The sequence below is a fragment of the Anomaloglossus baeobatrachus genome, chromosome 2 (assembly GCF_048569485.1).
Source record: "Anomaloglossus baeobatrachus isolate aAnoBae1 chromosome 2, aAnoBae1.hap1, whole genome shotgun sequence".
Lineage (NCBI taxonomy): Eukaryota > Metazoa > Chordata > Amphibia > Anura > Aromobatidae > Anomaloglossus > Anomaloglossus baeobatrachus.
This window is the reverse complement of record NC_134354.1, coordinates 268593601-268614094: the sequence shown is the minus strand read 5'-3', so window position 1 is coordinate 268614094 and position 20494 is coordinate 268593601.

Below are 20494 nucleotides of genomic sequence, written 5' to 3'. Positions count from 1 at the left end.
CCTAGCTAGTCCAGGGCGCCACACATACCAGATTGTAGAGCTCTACTTACATAGCACTTCAACAGCCCCTACCTTTCACCTGCAGTATGCTAACTTCTGCTGCCCTAACAGAATATAGGACAGTCATTCAGCATCCAGACAGGTAAGCAATTGGCTTCTACCCTCCACAGAGTGCAGAATAGTTCTCTGAATAACTTTTAAGTGTCATCTGTTAGGGTCATTTTTTTCCAGATCAGGGCAACAGTTCTGTTAGCACCCAGCTAACACCACTCCCTGGCAGGATACACTCAGGACAAATACCACATCAGGTATCCACATATACCACAACCCGGGGTACTATTTTTTTATTCTAATCACTGTTTTTGAGCCATAACTTCAATTGAACCCTTATTTACTACAGGGTACCCTTAATATCTTGATTGCTTAATCACAAGCCAAAGTACTATTGTGTTATACACAAGGCACCCACTGGTATGTTGTCCTTTTCAGCATCCTTTTTTTCATCCTTTTTTCAGCACTATATACTAACGTACATACCGTTCACTTACAGGTACTCTCTTCAGGTGTTTCTTCTGGAATTGTCTCTTCCTCCTTACCATCTCCTTAGAACATATACTCCTCCTAAACCACTACCTTCAGGTAAAAACTGCTAATTAAAGACGCCTCTATTTTTGGCAGCACAGGAACATTTATACTCATTCTTGGTCGTATTTCCATTCTGACAGGTTCCACACAGATCAAGCCATTCAGAATCCCTTTTTTGGTATTTGAATTAGTTTGTGGTCTTGTGAAATTTTTTATTGCAATTTAAAGTAAAACATATTTTATAAAAAATTATTTAATCCCTCATGTCCACTTTATTTTCACATCCACATTTTAATCCAGGCATAACAGTGTACCACAGATCCCTTCCCATTTAATTAGCGCGGTAGTCTTTAAATCTTTTATCTTACTGTTGTTGACTTTGACAGGGTTTACGTGGACCCTGCCAACTACCTGCTGCTCGCCCATAATATCCCTCCCTTTCCGTTCCATTTTCTATTGAAAGTTAGCCCCCCCTTTTTACGGATATAATGCATTTCATATACTTTTACGGATATAATACTTTCTATACATTTTTTAAATATAATTTTTTTTATATCTTTCTATATATTTAAAAAAAAAAAAATTATCTCTACACATATACGTGTTCTGCACTGTACAGATTGTCCTTGTATTCTTTTACCATAAATTTAAGAACCAACTATATAATATATATATATATATATATATATATATATTTATATTGTTTTTTTTCTCATCAAACCCCGTCTTTGCTTGTCTCTACATCTAACTACTGCACAGTAGGTGCATCAATCCAAATTTATCCACTTGACGACACTGACAGGCCGACTGTTGTCAAAGTACATAATGACTGGATTGGCCCAGACTTTTCAACCCCACTAAAAGACAACAGTGGATCAAAAAGCCAATTCAAATGTTCTATTTTTTTTCCGGTGTATTCCCATGCACAACAGAGTATATTTTCATGGTTTCTTCTTTTACTTGAACTCCCCTCTTGCTCCAAATTGTTAGTGGGCCATCAGGCGGCCCTCACTCAAAGTTATTCAAAAAGAAAAGGAATCCGGCAGGCATAAATTAACAAGAGATATGAATTTTAATGGAAATTGCAATCCTGAAATATGTAAGTGTCAGTCAGTAAGACCCTTTTTAGACTGATTGCATACAACACACTATATGAAATAATGATGAAAGAAAAGCTGTAGATGTCCAGGTGCATAGCGCTCATAATTATTAGAGAGCCATCAGGCGACTCTCAGTCATAATCTTTGGATGACTATCAGTTGGCCATTACTCATATTTATTAAAGGGCCATCAGGCGGTGCTCAGTCATACAATTTAGAGGGCCATCAGGTGGCCCTCACTCATCATTTTTATAAGGCCATCAGGCGGCCCTCATGCAAAAAAACATTTTTAGGGCTATATATTTTATTTTGAAAAATTAAACCATAAACTTTGGAGGCATATATTATGTAACTAATTTAAACTGTGCAAGGTTTGGTAAGGGATGGGACAGTGGACATGTTTATAATTGTGGACGCAGAGTCTAATTCAGTGGGCCCAATAAAACTTGTATGCCACAGGAGCCCAACAAACACTCTTATCCCCAAAACCTAGGTTCCTGTGCCACTTTGCAGGGGGTGTGAGACAACACTCTTGATGCCAGAACAGTGCAATCAGGTGGTCGACTGGATGGCAGATAATGCTCCCAGTATGTTTTCAATCACCAACCTGTCTTCAACACAGTCCGGTCTCACTAGGCAACAGGCTGGATCACATAATACTCCCCCTGATCCTCCTTTCTCCCATCATGGTGAGTGCCAGGAGACAAATGATGCTACACTCGGACACACCTAGGAGCTACTTACATTTCTATTTATTGATTTTTCTGGCCTCTTGCTCTGCAAGATTCAAAAGGGACATGAGGACATCGTATGTAGTGATGCCCAAATATTTGAGCAGCCAAGATCAGAAGAAGACGACAATATGGAAAGGAAATTAGTGTTTCAAGAGTTTAATGATGATAAGACACAGTTAGCAACAAATAACATTGTTAAGTCAAAAAGTCAGGAGGAGGACCAGAGTGTGGAAGTGGAAAACGAAGTGGTGGATTATGAACTCAGTGACTCAACCTGGGAAAATACCATGCAGAGCAAGGACAGCAGCGCAGAGGGAGAGGGATCTGGAGCTCTGCAACAGGCAGGAAGATGCAGTGGGGTGGCTAGAAGGAGAAGGTTAGCAACTGTTCCCCAGAAGCGGCAAAATTCCCAGGCCAAAGATGTGTTACGCAATCTGACACTTTTTTAAGAAAGAAAGCCATGGAACCCATAGGGTGGAGGGGCGACATGACCAAAGGGAAGGGAAGGAGTGATGGGGTTAATAAAGGAAATAGGAGTTTGGTGGTTTATGGGATGGCGAATGGGATTGGTTGGGAGAAAAGGTGTCCGGAAGGGGGGTATATAAGAAGCTGGGGAGGTGTCTTACCTTCCTTTTGTTACTTCTGATGGAGACTGTTCAGGACGAAGAAGACATGGCGGATCTACAGGATTTGGAGCGGCTGATACGAGTGGCGATGGCGGTGCACGGGGCCCAGGCAGTGCAGTCCCACATCAGGGCTGCCGGGGTTTCCCCATTGGCACCTTCCCCTTCCCCCCCCCTCTAGCCGTGGGCGACGTTCCAGGCCCCCGAGCAGGTACTCTCCGAGCGCAGGGGGGCAAAGAGGAGAAGTGAGAGCCCCCCTCAGGACCCTCCGTGGCGGGGTGGGCAGCGGAGGCATCCAGCGTCTGCTCCGGCCGTCGGGAGGAATTTCCTGTGAGGCCGTGGCTGCCGTGAAGGGGGTGTGTCCACCCCGGGGCCTTCTTCCGGTGTTGGGCCTTGGGCACGGGTTCAGAGGCCGGCAGCAGCTCATGGTCGGGAGCATGCCTGGCAAGGACTGGAGGCCAGCAGCGATCGGAGAGCAGGCGTGTCTGGCCTGGGGCCTGCTTCCAACAGCGGGCCTTGGGCGGTGGGACATGTCGCAGCAGGGGTGTGCCCGGCTGGAGATGGAGACCAGCAGTACCCCCCCGTGGACGCCGGGGGGGCCGGGCGCAGTCAGCCAGCGGGGAGGCCGGCGTAGGCTCGGCGGTCCCGGCGCCTCGCTGTGTCCCGGGACTCTGCTTCCAGCCCTCCTGCCTCATCTCCCCTTCGTCCTGAACTGTTCTCCAGCTCCCGGGTCTCGCACATGCGCACTAGGGCGCGGGCGCACTCTCTCCCCTTCTCTTAAAGGGCCAGAGTCTCTGAAACAGGAAATGGCTGAATACAGGTACCTGGTATTTAAGACTTCCTTTTTCATGTGGGCGGTGCCTGTTCAACGTGTACCAGTAGCCGAGTCACTTGTGCTAGTGTTCAGGTCCCCTGTGTCTTGCAGTGGAGCGCGACAGTTATATATACTGTTTATTTATGTGTTACCTATTGTTATTTGTTTGGGGTTGCCCGTTGGACGGTGCCCCCTTGTCTTAGAGTGTAAATAATAGGTGATAAAGGTTGCTGTGGCCAATTTTGAACCAAGTCGCATGCAGTCTGTGTGTCATTTACTAAGGGGCTAATAGTGGGGTAATACAAACATCACGACTGGAGAATCCTTCCTCAATGGGTCAAGTGCAAATGATAAAAGAACGGTCATTTGCAACCTGTGCCATACCAACATCAGCAGGGGCCTTACCACTGCCGGCCTGACCACCACCAGCATGCTCAGTCACATGTCATTAAAGCGCCCAACTATGTAGGCTGAATGACTGCAACTACAATCGACATCTGTGGGTGATGCGACAACCTTTGCTCCTGTACTACATGCAAGGCAATCCCCTGTCCAGGACACAAGCGTGGATGCCTCCAGTCCTAAACCTGTTGTTGCACATTAACAAGCACCATCAGCAACCATATCCAATTCTTTGCCCCAGGGCAGCATTCAGCTGTCCCTACTGCAAGCCTTGAAAGAAAAACAAAAATATCCAGCCACCCACCCCCAGGCCCAAACACTATGGCCACATTTCCAGACTGCTTGTCCTGAAAATGTTGCATTTTAAGTTTGTGGGCATTGAGGCTTTCTACAACCTGATGGTGGCTGTCATCCCATACTACTTTGTCCTCAGCCACCACTATTTTTCACTGTGTTCCATCACTGCCTTAAACTAACTCATGTGCCGTGATATCACCCGTGTTCTAACCAATAGGAGAAGAAAAAAATCCAGCTACCGCAGTACTAGTATGTAGTCCCATTCAAAACTTCTTATATTAAAAACATTTTTTTATTTCAGTTATTAAAAAAAACATAAGAATCGCTGTCCTACATATTTCCAGCAGTTTGATCTTACTCATAGCTATGAGTAAGAGCAAATAACTTGAACGCGTAGGCCAGCAATTCTTATGGTTTTTTTTTTGGTTTTTTTTAATAGTTGAAATAAAATATGTTTTTAATATAAGAAGTCCAGAATGCCACTATATACTATTACTGCAGTAGCTGGATTTTTTTCCTTCTCCTCTTGAATACTTCACCTGTGTACTGGCTCAGGAACCTCTGTGCACCGCACCCTTGGATGCATTATCTATTCAAACACTTGATGGACTGGAGAGCTGACTGCTCTCTCTTTTTTTTCCTAACCTATGCAGTTACTGGGAAGGTCCACTTAATGGCTGACATGTGGTCAAGTGCTTGTTGCCAAGGATGCTACATTTCCCTGACAGCAGACTAGGTGAACCTTGTGGAGGCTGGGACTGAGACAGACCCTGGAATGGCTCACGTGCTACCAACGCAGAGGATTGCAGGCCCTAGTTCCATCAGGATTTCCTCCACCTCCTACACTAGTTTGTTCATCCACTTTTCCTCCTCATCCTCCATCTCTGAAATGTCATCTCGGAACAGCTTCTATCTCTCACCACCTCCCTTGGCCTCTCACAACTCTCATCCTCAGAGACACATGAAGATGGTAACACCCTTGACCTGATCTTTTTCCGCTTCTGCTCAATCTCTCACTTTGACAACTCACCTCTTCCCCTCTGACCACAACATCCTCTCCTTCAAGCTCACAAACCCTCGTCCGCCCCAGCACACTCCCACCTATCACACATTCAGAAACCTACAGGCCATTGACTCTCAAACACTTACAGACTCTCTACACTTATCACTATCCCCTTTCTCCTCACTTTCATGCCCTAATCTGGCTGTAAAGCACTACAATGACACACTCAGAAGCACCCTGGACCAAGTAGCACCCCTCACCCTCAGAACCTCCAAACACAGAGTAAAACAACCTTGGCTCACATCACAAACTCGATTTCTCCAGCGATGCTCTAGGAGTGCCGAGCGCCTATGGAGGAAATCCCGCACACCAGAAAACTTCATCCACTACAAGTTCATGTTAAGGACCTACAACTCTTCCCTTCACCTCGCCAAACAGACCTACTTCACCACCCTTATCTCCTCACTAGCCAACAATCCAAAAAAGCTCTTTGACACCTTTCACTCCCTCCTCAGTCCCAAAGCACAGACCCCTATCACAGACCTTCATGCTGATGACCTGGCCTCGTATTTCACAGAGAAAATAGAAAACATCCGCCAAGAGATCAGCTCCCAGTCACCAAGCTTTGTGAATCCCATCCCTCGCCACATCCCATCCAGCTCACTTTCCACATTTGACCCAGTCACAGAAGAGGAAGTCTCCAGGCTCCTCTCTTCTTCTCGTCCTACCACTTGCTCTACTGATCCCTTCCCCTCACGCCTACTCCAGACACTCTCTCCGGTTGTCACCACTCACCTAACTAAAATCTTCAATCTCTCTCTCTCTTCTGGTATCTTCCCTTCCTCCCTCAAACACTCTATTATTACTCCATTATTAAAAAAAAACCTTCCCTTGATCCGTCCTGCACAAGCAACTACAGACCAGTCTCCAATCTTTCCTTCATCTCTAAACTCTTGGAGCGCCTGGTCTACTCTCGTCTCACCCGCTACCTCTCCTCTCACTCTCTTCTAGATCCTTTACAGTCTGGCTTCCGCCCTTTACACTCAACAGAAACTGCCCTTGTCAAAGTGACCAATGACCTATTGACAGCAAAACGTAACGGTGACCACTCTCTGCTTATTCTTCTTGACCTTTCTGCAGCCTTCGACACTGTTGACCACCATCTCCTTCTCTCTTTGCTCCATTCTATTGGCCTAAAGGACACTGTTCTTTCCTGGTTCTCTTCCTATGTTTCTGGCCGCTCGTTCAGTGTATCATTTGCTGGCTCCACATCTTCTCCTCTCCCTCTCACTGTTGGGGTCCCTCAAGGTTCAGTCCTTGGCCCTCTTCTGTTCTCCCTCTACACTGGCCCAATTGGACAGACCATCAGCAGATTTGGCTTTCAGTACCATCTTTATGCTGATGACACACAGCTATACACCTCATCCCCTGAGCTCACCCCTGCTGTACTATAGAACACAAGTGACTGCCTGACTGCAGTTTGCAACACCATGTCTGCTCTCTATCTGAAACTTAACCTTTCCAAAACTGAACTTCTGCTTTTCCCTCCATCTCCCAACCTTCCTAAACCTGACATCTCCCTCTCTGTGTGTGGCACAACGATAAGTCCTAGGCCGCAAGCCCGCTGCCTGGGGGTTATACTTGACACTGATCTCTCCTTCACCTCCCACATACAATCTCTTGCCCGCACCTGCCGCTTGCACCTCAAGAACATCGCTAGAATCCGCCCCTTTCTCACAATAGAAACGACAAAAACCCTCACCGTGGCCCTGATCCACTCTCGTCTTGACTACTTTAACTCTCTATTAATTGGTCTCCCCCTAACTAGACTCTCCCCTCTACAGTCCATCCTTAATGCAGCAGCCAGGGTCACCTATCTGGCCAACCGCTACTCGGATGCCTCTGCTCTGTGCCAGTCATTGCACTGGCTGCCCATATATCACAGGATCCAATTCAAACTGCTTGTTCTCACCCACAAAGCTCTCCACAGTGCAGCACCCTCCTACATCTCCACCCTCCTCTCTGTCTATCATCCCACCCGTTCTCTACGCTCTGCAAATGACTTTCGACTAACATCCACACTAATTCGAACCTCCCACTCCCGAATCCAAGACTTCTTCCGAGCTGCACCAAACCTCTGGAACGCTCTACCCCAAGAAGTTAGGAAAAATCACAACTTACTCAGCTTCAGACGCTCCCTAAAAACGCATCTTTTTAGGGTGGCCTATCACACTCCCTAGCCAAACTAATTTCACCTAATCCCTCTACAACTTCTCAGAACATAACCCCAGGTCAAACTCCATGACACCCAAATGCATCTCAAGGCTCTGGCCAACTGGTCCAGGAAGCCATCATCTATCCCCCATGAGCTGGCTGGATTGACATTTTAAATAAACACTTGTACCTTGCCCCTCCCCCCATCTCATTGTAGATTGTAAGCTCTCACGAGCAGGGTTGCCATTTTTCCTTTTAAATATTGTATCCTCTATAATTGTTACTTGTTTGTATATGTTTATGTATATGATATGTATATGTTCCTCCTGAATTGTAAAGCGCTGCAGAATAAGTTGGCGCTATAGAAATAAAGATTATTATTATTATTATGTCATCCACATAAGTGGCAAGCTTAAAGCACTACAGTACTGGCTCAGTGAAGCGGCAACAGGCTCTACTGGAACTAATTTGTTTAGGTGACAAACAGCACACAGATGCAGCGTTTTTTAAAGGTATACCAGACCAGACAGCTTTGTGGCTCTCGCCGCTGAACCTACAACCAGGCATAGTTGTATGTGATAATACCTATAAACTGCTGGCAGCTCTAATGCTTGGCAAGCTCCCACACATACTGTGCTTTGCTCTCTTGCTCATCTTAGTGGTTCAACGGTTTCTGAAAAGCTACCCAGATTTACCTGAGCTACTTGTGAAGGTATGCACCCATTTTCGCAAATCAGTTACAGCTGACGCCTTTCTGAAAGTGCTGCAGCCATGCTTGCAAGTACCTCATTACCAACTGGTGTGCGACATGGACATGGGCTGGAACTCTACATTACATATTTTGGCAAGACTGTGTGAGTTGTAGAGAGTGGTACTTAAATACCAGCTACAACATGCCCATCGGTATTCCGGTCAGCCTCCGCACATTAGAATTGAAAAATGAGTACGGAGGTCTGACATCGGTGAGGTTTTACGAAACTTGGAAGAATCAACCAAGATGGTAAGTGGCAAAATCAGCATATTCAGTCTATACTAAATGGAGATATGAGTAGTACTATTATAGAATAAAATTGATTTTTCTGCATGTTTGTAAGGCTAGAATCCCTTTCTGCATGTCTCTACTACATTATCCCTTTTGCAGCAGCTCTTCCTACACTAATTGCAGCTAAGAGCATTATCATTAGATAGTAGACTAAATTTAAATTACCACTTTAAAGGACTTTTCATTTAATGTAGCATCAAAGAATGTAAAGCAATTAACACTGTCTAGATGCTCTAAATATACTATCCCTTCTCCAGCAGCTTTACTTACACTAATTGCATCTTATGTGTGGTATTATTAGAGAATATAATATACTTGAAATAGCTCCATAAAGTGACTTTTGGATTATCATAGCAGCAGCAAGGAATGTAAAACAATAATCACTGCCTAGATTCCTCTAATATACTATCCCTTTTCCAGCAGATAGCTCTACACTAATTTCATGTAATAGCAATATTATTAGAGAATATATTTTAATTAGCCCTGAAAAGACATTTTGGTTAATGTAGCAGCTGCAGGGAATGGAAGGAAATAATCCCATCTTAGATGCCTCTGTACCTTCCCTTAATACCTTCATTAATCACAGCTAAAAGTGGCACTTCTTGAGAATAAAATCATTTGAATTAGCCCTGAAAAGTACTTTAGGGTTAACATAGGTGCAGCAGCAAGGAATATAATGCAATAATTACTGCCTAGATGGCTCTAATACAATATTCCTTCTCCAGCAGCTCTTCCTACACTAATTGAAGCGAATAGCAGTATTTTTAGAGAATAGAATATATTTTAATTAGCCCTGTAAAATAATTTTGAGTTAACGTAGCAGCAGCAAGGAATGTAAAGCAATATCTATCCCTTCTTCAGTAGCTAGCCCTGCACTAACTGCAACTATGAATGGTATTATTAGAGAATAAAATATATCTGCTTAAGCCTCTGAAAAGGACTTTTGGGTTAATGTAGCAGCAGCAAAGAAAGTAAAGCAATAATCCCTTCCTAGATGCCTCTAATAACTATCCTTTCTCCAGTAGTGCTCCCTACACTAATTACATCTAAGAGTGGTATTATTAGAGAATAGAATAAGGGGTAACATAGCAGCAGAAAGGAATGCAAGCCATTAATCATTGCCTATATACCTGTTGTGCACTCTCTCTTCTCCACAAGTTCTCCCTACATTAATTGCAGCTAAGTGTGGTATTATTAGAGAATAGAATAAATTTGAATAAGCCCTGAAAGAATCTTTGGGTTAGCAGCAGCAAAAAATGTAAGGCAATAATTACTCTAATACACTATCCCTTCTCCAGCAGCTCTCCTTACACTATTTCCAGGGTACAGTGCACTGAGGATGGTGTCACAGAATCTTATGGAGACCAGATGATGTGGCTATGTATTACCATGATTGGTAGGCAATTCCCACATGTTTAGTTTAAAAACAGTCACAAAATAGCTTAAAATTGGGCGTGCCAACCACCCTAATGTTCAATCAATTAAATAGCAGTGCCGAGCAGCTTGCTTATCACTAGTGTCAAGTTATAACTGATCCCTTTGCATTGCTAACAATCTTTATCAGTAACAAGCTGCATACTTTTGATAGATTCAACAGGTACTGACATTTAAAAATTGAAAGAAAAATGTCAAAAGTGTAAAAGCAAATGCTAATTTTCAATTCCTAAATATTGACATACAAGTGATTTTTAAAAGTCGCAATCCAGGCAGAAGTGAGACATTGGATTATGTGTAATTCAGATTCTAATGGAAGGAATATGACACATGCAATCCCTCAGATACCTTATGCTAGTTATAATGGAGGTTATTAGACTTGCATGAAGTGTTCCTTTAAGGATGGATACAAATATGAAAATTCCCATGTTATTTCAAGGATAGGCTTTTGTCATTTTGCTTCCCAGAAATGTAAGCATCAATTTGAAACCATATTTAGTTGTAGCTGTTTCTTGGAGCCACAGCCTTTAGTTTACGAAATCGTTATTGATTTTTCAGCGTCTGAACATCTGTATGAAATGATTACAATAAAGTAATTTCTTTGGCGTGTTGCCAGTTGCATAATTACCACTTAAAGGTTAATTAAAATGGCAGCTTTGGCAGGTGTGTGGATACTGCACAAAAACAAACCTAGGAGTAAAAATTATGTGTTTTAGAAGAGAGAAAAAAACTTAAAAAATTAAAAATAAATAAACTTTCATCTCGTGTAATTACATGCTTTTCGGAAACGTATAATCAAGATGCACAGTTTTATTCTGCAACTTATTTAAAATGAAACAGTACTCTAAGTGGCACTGAAACTTTAATTTACCAGTTTCAGGGAAAAAGATATCTTATGTGTATGACTCTAAACCAATGACATTGTCTATTAAGGTCTCATGCATACATCTGAACTGCATGATCACTCCTCACAGGCTCTCAATGTGCCGTTATTACTGATGAGTGAGCATGCATGCAATTGTTTGATACTCGATCGAGCATCAGGGTGCTTGGGTACACTCAGTGCTCAGTATTGCATGTGCTCGGATGTGTCATTCGTGAAACATTCAACACAAAGCACAAGCACAACTGAATGATGCAAGCCGGCACCCCAGTGAGGGCCACTTTCAGTCTCTGAATGGTTCATCACCGAATGTAAAAACAATGTTTTCAGATGCTGTGTCCAAAAGAAAATCCCACCCTCCCCCGGAAATGCTGTCTGTATGGCTGGCTGTATGTGGGTGGAGAGCCAAATTACCCAATCATTGACTTCCATAATACTCGTTACTCGAGTGGCGCCCATCCAAGCTTCTGACTCGAGTAAAGAGCACTCATCATTAGCCATTTTATGTTACTCAATGCAGCTCTGTATATTATTAATAGATAGAAGATAGATAGAGAAATGTAATACAGTAGGGTCTTATAGCTGTCCTTCGCTGCCTCATTTTCCAAATTGTGCATGAGATCCAACAGGAAGTATCCTACCGTGTTTTTCCAAAAATAAGACCTCCCCCAAAAATAAGCCCTAGCAGGGATTTTCAGCATTTTCGAAGAAAGGCTTAAATATAAGCCCTCCCCCGAAAATAAGCCCTAGTCCCGGATCAATAATGAAGTGTCCGTGCAGCTCAAAAAGATACAGATACTGCAGGACACTTCATTATACACAGCGGCACCCGGCAATTACACTCACCCGACACTGAGCGGCAGGACCTGCAGTGCTCACACACCCGCACACATCAGCTCACACACACACACACACACACACAATCAGATCTCACACACACACCAGATCTCACACACAAACATCGGATCGCACACACAGTCAGATCGCACACACAAACATCGGCTCACACGCAAACAACAAATCACACACACACACACATCGGATCGCATACACACTCATCTCATCCAGTGACACCGATCTCTTCTCGCCGGGAGAATCCTGAGAGGCAGTGCGGTGCAGCGGGACGAACAGGCTGTGCGTGCCTGCGATCTGCTGTGTGTATCTGTGATTGGCTGTGTGTGTCTGCGATCGGATGTGTGTATCTGTGATGGCTGTGCGTGCATGCGATTTGCTGTGTGTGATCTGCTGTGTATATCTGCGATCTGCTGTGTGTGTGTATCTGTGATCGGCTGTGTGTAGCTGTGATCGGCTGTGTGTATCTGTGATCGGCTGTGTGTGCCTGCGATCTGCTGTGTGTGATCTGCTGTGTGTGATCTGCTGTGTATATCTGTGATCTGCTGTGTGTGTATCTGTGATCGGCTGTGTGTGCCTGCGATCTGCTGTGTGTGCCTGCGATCTGCTGTGTGTGATCTGCTGTGTATATCTGTGATCTGCTGTGTGTCTGTGTGTGATCTTCTGTGTGTGTCTGGGACCTTCTGTGTGTGTCATTGTGTCAGCTAGCAGCAGGGTAGGACGGCGTGCAGCACCGACCGGAGATCACAGGAGGACCTGGGAACCACGCAGACGTCCTGGTCTGGTGAGTATGAGTCTCCTAGGAAGTGGGGGGTCTGCTTTTTGGGGGGGGGTAAACTTACCCCCAACCGTGTTTCTCCAAGAATAAGACCTCCTCCAAAAATAAGCCCTAGCGCTTTTTTGGGGGGCAAAAAAAATATAAGACAGTGTCTTATTTTTGGAAAAACACGGTACATTGATCGTTCTGAACTCAGGAATTTTTGTCTACAAAATGAAGCCTTCTGAAAACAAATGTTTCTAAAGGAGAATTACTCCATAATCTGCCATCCTTTGTAAGTTTCTGGCCAGATTTAAAAAAACTTTCATCTCATCAAGAACAACGGTAGCATAATCAAAGAGTATTTCCTTGATTGATCGGGTAAATTGATTTTCTGGTAACACAATAGTAGGCTGGTAGACAGTCAGTTCTGATGACCTAGTAATGATGGTGGGGTTGAATGGACTTTAAACTGACTGTTAGGGCACACATATATTAGGCTAGGGCACCACTTTGCGTTCATCTACTTGCAGTTCTAAACGCACGTTTTGGGCTTAATTGATTTGACCAAAGTTGCCTTTTTCAGAAATTAAGCGCTGAAAACGCATGTGTATTTACCGCGTTTTAGATGCGTTTTCAGCGCTTTTTACCTGCTTTTCCACCTGCGTTTTGATAGATGCGTTTTGAACATCATGACACTGCTAAATAAAGTTTAAATAGTCAAACTCAATGAAAAAATTTGAAAAAAAAGAAATAAATTATATTTTTGTAAAAAATAATGAAAATAGATTAATTTAATGAAATTATAGCGGTAATGAGATATTTACTGGAAAAATAGCAATAATTTATTAAAATTCTTATTTTTAATTGTCGGACTATGTGTGTGTGTAAAGGGACATATGAAATCATTTTTTTGAAGTCCAAAACGCATGTTTTCTGCACTAGAAAAGCAGGTAAAACGCAGGAATTTGCTGGAATCTTGGTTTTTGCCATTTCTCATAGACTTTAATGTTAGCAAAACACACCCAAAATGGCAAAAACAATTGACATGTTGCTTCTTTGAACGCATAGTTTTTACCACAAAATATGCAAATTAAACGCAGCGTTTTAAAACGCAAAGTGGGGTCTAGAAATTCCCATTTTCCATAGACTTTGCTGGGAAATCAAAACGCATGCCTTTTGGCATGAAAAAGGTGCTTCTCAAAACGGACCTAAAAAGCACCTAAAACGCAGGTGGAAACGCAAAGTGGGGCCCTAGCCTTAACATTCCAATGCAGTTTAAGTTATTAAAATTATATAAAACAATAATGTGATTAGCAGATTAAAAAAATGCAACAAATCATTACTATTAGAGATGATTGAACATTTTTAAAATTCAAAATCACCAGGTTTGTCTAATTTTATTAATCAGCAGAAACTATTTGCCATAAGCCACAATATTGCAATACCCTCAATTATCCTGAAAAGATATGTGCAACATGCTTTTGTCTCTTTACAATACCTTTAAAACTAAAGGCCCCGTCACATGCAGCGACGTATCTAACAATATATCGCCGGGGTCATGGATTCCGTGATGCACATCCGGCATCGTTAGCGACGTCACTGCGTGTGACAGCAAGGAACGAGCGTTAACGATGGAAAATACTCACCTTATTGCCCATCGTTGACACGTCGTTCCTTTTTAAAAAATCGTTGATTGTTGAGCATGCAGGTTGTTCGTCGTTCCTGAGGCAGCACACATTGCTACGTGTGACACCTCGGGAACAACGAACTGCAGCTTACCTGCAGCCACCTGCAATGCGGAAGGAAGGAGGTGGGCAGGATGTTATGTTCTGCTCATCTCCGCCCCTCTGCTTCTATTGGATGGCCGCTTGGTGTGGCCGCTGTGACGCCGCACGAACCACCCCCTTAGAAAGGAGGTGGTTTGCCGGCAACAGCGACATTGCTAGGCAGGTAAGTAAGTGTGACAGCTCCAAACGATTTTGTGTGCCACGGGCAGCGATTTGCCCGTGATGCACAAACGACGGGGGTGGGTGCTTTCACCCTCTTAATACAAGCATAAAAATACAAAAATTACCTCACCACATCAATAAATGTTAACCAGTATTAAGCAGCAGCCCATTTAATAACTAAGCACACTGACCTGGTGCCTACATCGCTGGAACAGCACCAGTGCAATAGGTGAGTATATGCTGATTTTATTTCACAAGGGGGACAATGTATTTTAAAAAGGGGCCTGTCCAGGTAGTAAATATTCCCTTTAAGGCTCCTCCTCAAATTAAAGTCTCCAGCAGTTGTTTTTTCTGTTAATCAGTTTTTGTTTATACTGAGGGCAACATGCTGTGATGATGTCGCTTTAAACTTACGCAAACATTTTAATAATGAACGTTCCTATTCATTTACAATCCAAGGCCATAAATAAAAATGCTATGTGAGAGAATAACTTTAGGGAATAATTAAAAGCTTTTATAGTCTACAGAATAAATAGCAGAACATCTGATCTGAGAATCGTTTCTATACTATCCCACCGAGCGCAGAGACTCGCACAACAATTAATGGCAAGTATCGGAATGGGGAAAAAGATTATGAAGAGCATTAAACAATTTGTATTAACTGGAGGCATTCTGGGAGCCAGCGTGGGGAACCTTAAGGTCAGAGCCATCGTATTTAATTTCAAAACATTAAATTAACATTGTATGCTATTTGGATGAGAATCCTGCTGGGACTATTCTTGTTCTTTAAAGTTTCCTTAGTCTTAAAAAAAAATAATTCTGAAGCATTACACTCCTTCAAGTAATAGTAGACAGAGATCCAAAATTCCTTTTGATATGGTTACATTATTTAAAAAATAATCCTAACGAACAGTTATGACTAAATATTATTAATAATAATAATAATAATAATAATAATAATAATAATAATAATAATAATAATATATACAAAAAATGTAAAACAATTTCTCAAAATATTTTATAATGTCACATTTTGAACTCGTTTTACCATTTTATTGCTATCAATTTTTAAGCAAGTTTAACAAAATCGTTTATGATGTATATGAATGGAAAAAGCTAAGCTCTTGCAATACAGTATTTGTCAAAACCTCCTCCAATTTAACACTATAAAATCAGCTGAAAGTGCAGGCAAAACATCAAGGGGCCAGTTCATTAAGACTGGTGTTTTGCATCTCAGTCTTGATGAAGAGTGCACAAAATTAATAGACTCCAAAAGTAGTAAGATTTCAGTTGCTCTGGACGAGGCTTATAAAGGTACTCTAGTCATGGACTGGAATACATTTTCGTCATAACTTATAGCACTTTACTGGTGAGAATAATGATTATTATTGTCATCAATGCTTGGCCATTTTCCTTCCTTGCAAAGTTCCACCCAGTTTCAAAAGTTGGCTGAGCTGCAGTAAAGATAAAATATCCTAAATTTACGTTGCACAAACGTTTTGGTACATTTCAAACAGTTTTATTACAGATTTCTGGTTTGTGAAAGCTTATTTTGTTTCAGATGGAGGGTCTCAATTTTAAGTGATATGCCAACATGGCTAAAAAGTAACCTATCGATAGCTAATGCACAGAGAACGTTTCTAGGGGTCTGGTCTTGATCTCCTCTGGCACCATTTCAAAATGTGGTGGCCATTTCTCCTGTATCCAAAATGGTTTCTACACTTGGATGGTGAGCACCCTAAAAGGTCTAAAGCACAACTTCCTGAAACTTTCTTTCCACTGGATCAACCTGTGCTTATGGTGTTAACTATACATTCGTCCCTTTTGTCTAAGTGGATATATAACAGTTGAGGTACAGGTGTTACACCTCGTGGCTCTCCTGTGGCAAGGAATGAGACAGTCTCCTTGCCTGCCACGAGCGCTCCTGCTCCGCAGCGCCGAAGGTCTGCCAGACTGCGCAGAGTGCAGGAGAAACCTCCTCAGAGAGGCAGCACAAGGGTGACACCTAGTGGTACTCCTGTTGCAAGAAATGAGGCGGTCTCCCATTCCTTGCCTGCCACAGCTCCTCCTGCTCAGCAGCCTCGAAGGTCTGTGAGGTTGCGCAATGTGCAGAGGTTTACTGCTCAGGGAAGCAGTGAGATTCCCGTTATCTCTCCACATTGTGAGACCAAGGATCCCGCCTCTATTTCCCAGAGGCAGGAGGGTGAGCATGTGCAATGCGTGGTGGGTCCTGATTCGCTCACTGACGTCACACGGCTTGATGACAAGGCTGGTGACGTGGTGAATCCTGACTGGCCAGGCTGGGACGTCGTGGACCCTGATTGGGTCAAGTCCGTCATCTCCACCTCGCGCCCGCCCTCAGGTGGAGCTGCACCTCCTTAAAAGCTCCCCCTTCCATCATGGCGGCGCGCGACCGTCCTTCTATGTTTGGATGTCTGGCAGCGTGCTGCCACGCCACTGCTCAGGCATTACTGTCTCTTGTGGGCTTGGCCCTTGCTGCTCCGGCAATACCTCGTTTGCAGGCCGTGTTCCTGCCTTGCTGCTCCGGCAGTACCCCCGTCAACAGGCCGTGTTCCTGTCCCAGGTGAGCTCCTCAAGTCTCCATTGGACTCACCTGGTTATTTAAAGCACACGTGCGTGGGCACCTCTGTGCTACCCTCGTGCCATATTCTCGTGACTTCCACTGGCACACGTGCGTGGGCACCTCTGTGCTTCCCCGTGCAACAGGTACACCGAGCCGTGAGATCTGTGCCATACAACCCTCACGGGTTAGGGCAGATCGGTGTACATAGATCGTCTGTGACATTCCAGACGATCGCTAGCAGCAACCCGCTCACTCTTCACCCACCATAGCGGCGGTCCCTTACACCGCACAGTGGACCTTGACCGGCGGAAGCAGTCCATTTCCCATCTTGGCACGCTTCCCCGGGTCCCCCTCGTAACATTACGGTCGCGTCAAAGGTCTGGCTATGGCTGAAGAGCAGCAGCAGTTGCTGCGTTATGTGCAGCAGTTGGAGTCACGTTTGGCAGCAGTGGAGCAGTCTTCCTCCGACAAGACTGCTCTGACGACAGTCGCCACCCAGGCGGCTACCCAGGCTGTGCTATTGGGCGGAAGGTCTCCTCGCCTTGCGCTTCCAGAGCGCTTTAGCGGGGACAGCTCCGAGTGCCGTGGGTTTATAAACCAAGTTACCACCTACTTAGAGCTGTCCGCGACTCTTTACGCTACCGAGAAGGCGAGGGTAGCCTTCGTCCAGTCCCTGCTCACAGGGAGAGCGCTGAAGTGGTCCACGCCGTTGTGGGAGCGCGGAGATCGGGTGGTGAATAACTTAGCATCTTATCTTGGGGCCATGAGAATGGTGTTCCTCGGGCCTCAAGTCACCCACGACTCCGCGCTGCGCCTCCTACGACTTCGGCAAGGGTCCGCTTCAGTCGGGGACTTTGCCGTACACTTTAGGACACTTGCCGCAGAGCTGGACTGGCCCGATAAGGTCCTTGTCCCTGTGTTCTGGGAGGGCCTGGCAGGGTTCGTCAAAGACGCACTGGCCATGCGTGAGGTGCCTGCTACTTTAGAGTCCTTGATTGTGGTTGCCTCTCGCATAGACATCCGCCAGGCGGAGCGGAGGCTCGAGGTCTCTTCAGCACCCACGTCCTCACGGCCTAAAAAGCGTCTGGCTACCGTATTCCACCAGACAGGTCTCCCAGCCAGCTCTGTAGGCGACTCCGTGGAGTCAATGGAGGTGTCCAAAGCGGTCTCCTCTACCCCAGGTTCTCGGTCTGGTGTCATCTGCTTTTCCTGTGGGCAGAGGGGACACATAGCTACCCGATGTCCCAAACCGTCGGGAAAAGACAGCGTCTAGTTTCCATCAGAGGGGGGTTACTAGACGCTGCTTCTCCCTCTAGGTTGACTATCAGCGCCCAGTTGCAGTTTGGCACTACTCTCTTCTCTGCTCTGGCCTGCCTGGACTCAGGCGCTGATGGCAATTTCATTTCGACCTCCCTGGCAACCCGATACTCAGTTCCCCTGGTTCTCTTACCCAAGCCACTCAGGGTTCGGGTAGTCAACGGGTCCCTACTAGTCGATCCCATCACCCAGATCACCATCCCTCTCAGGATGGAAGTACCACCAGGACACCATGAGCAGGTGTCCTTCCTGGTGCTTCCAGGGGGGACGGATGAGATCCTACTGGGCCTCCCCTGGTTGAGACAGCATGCTCCTATACTCAACTGGGCAACAGGGGAGATCTCATCATGTGCAGGATCCTGTAGAGAGCACCTCGTGACTACCGAACCACCCGCTACCATTAGGTCGGTTGGGTCCTCAGGGAATACAGGGGAGCCAGGTTTACCGACACCTTATGAGGCCTACAGGGACGTCTTCTCCAAGAGGGCCGCAGATACCCTTCCTCCCCACCGGCCATACGATTGCCGAATAGACCTGAAGCCAGGCTCCGAGCCCCCTAGGGGCAGAGTGTATCCCCTCTCTGCTCCAGAGACGGAGGCTATGTCCAAATATATTCAGGACAGCCTGGCAAAAGGGTTCATTCGCAAGTCTATTTCACCGGCCGGTGCGGGGTTCTTCTTCGTGCAAAAGAAGGAAGGGGATCTACGCCCCTGTATCGATTACAGGGGATTAAATGCAATCACGATCAAAAACAAATACCCTTTGCCCCTCATTACGGAGTTATTTGATCGATTCCGCGGGGCAAAGATCTTCACGAAGCTGGATGTACGCGGGGCGTATAATCTAGTGCGAGTCCGAGAGGGCGATGAGTGGAAGACCGCCTTCAACACCAGGGACGGTCACTACGAGTATCTCGTAATGCCCTTCGGACTCTGCAATGCCCCCGCCGTATTTCAAGACTCTGTGAATGATGTTTTCCGGGATTTGTATCTTTCCGTGGTTGCATACCTGGATGATATCCTTATCTTCTCCCCCGATCTTGCCACCCATCGGAGGGATGTCATCCGAGTACTTAAGAGGCTCCGCACTCATTCGTTATATGCTAAGCTAGAAAAGTGCGTTTTTGAACGTGAATCCTTGCCGTTCCTGGGGTATATCGTGTCCAGTCAGGGGTTAGCAATGGATCCGGGGAAGTTGGAGACAGTGATGAAATGGCCTGAGCCCCGCTCGCTGAAAGCGATCCAGCGATTCTTGGGGTTTATCAATTATTATCGCCAGTTCATTCCCAACTTCTCGACGGTGGCAGCACCCATCATTGCCCTTACCCGCAAGGGCGCTAATCCCAAAGCATGGACACGGGAAACGGTAGAGGCATTTCACACTCTCAAAACTTACTTCTCCAGAGCTCCCATCCTTCATCGTCCAGACATCTCCAAACCCTTTCTACTAGAGGTAGACGCCTCTTCGGTCGGTGCTGGTGCAGTCCTGTACCAGAAAGACGAACGAGGAAGGAAGCATCCTTGTTTCTTTTTCTCCAAGACCTTTTCTCCGGCCGAGAGGAACTACTCCATAGGGGATAGGGAGTTACTGGCGATGAAACTAGCATTCCAGGAATGGCGGCATCTCCTGGAGGGTGCGAAGCATCCATTTGAAGTATTTTCCGACCATAAAAATCTCACATACCTCCAGACAGCACAACGCCTGAACCCAAGGCAGGCCCGTTGGTCCTTGTTCTTCTCCCGGTTCCGCTTTATTATCCGCCACCTGGCCGGTGAGAAGAACGTACGGGCCGATGCCTTGTCACGTTGTATGGTTGTGTTGGAGGAGGACGAGGAGGAGCCTCGTCTTATACTACCCCCGGACAGCTTGAGGATGGTCACTCCCACTTCTTTGGACTAGGT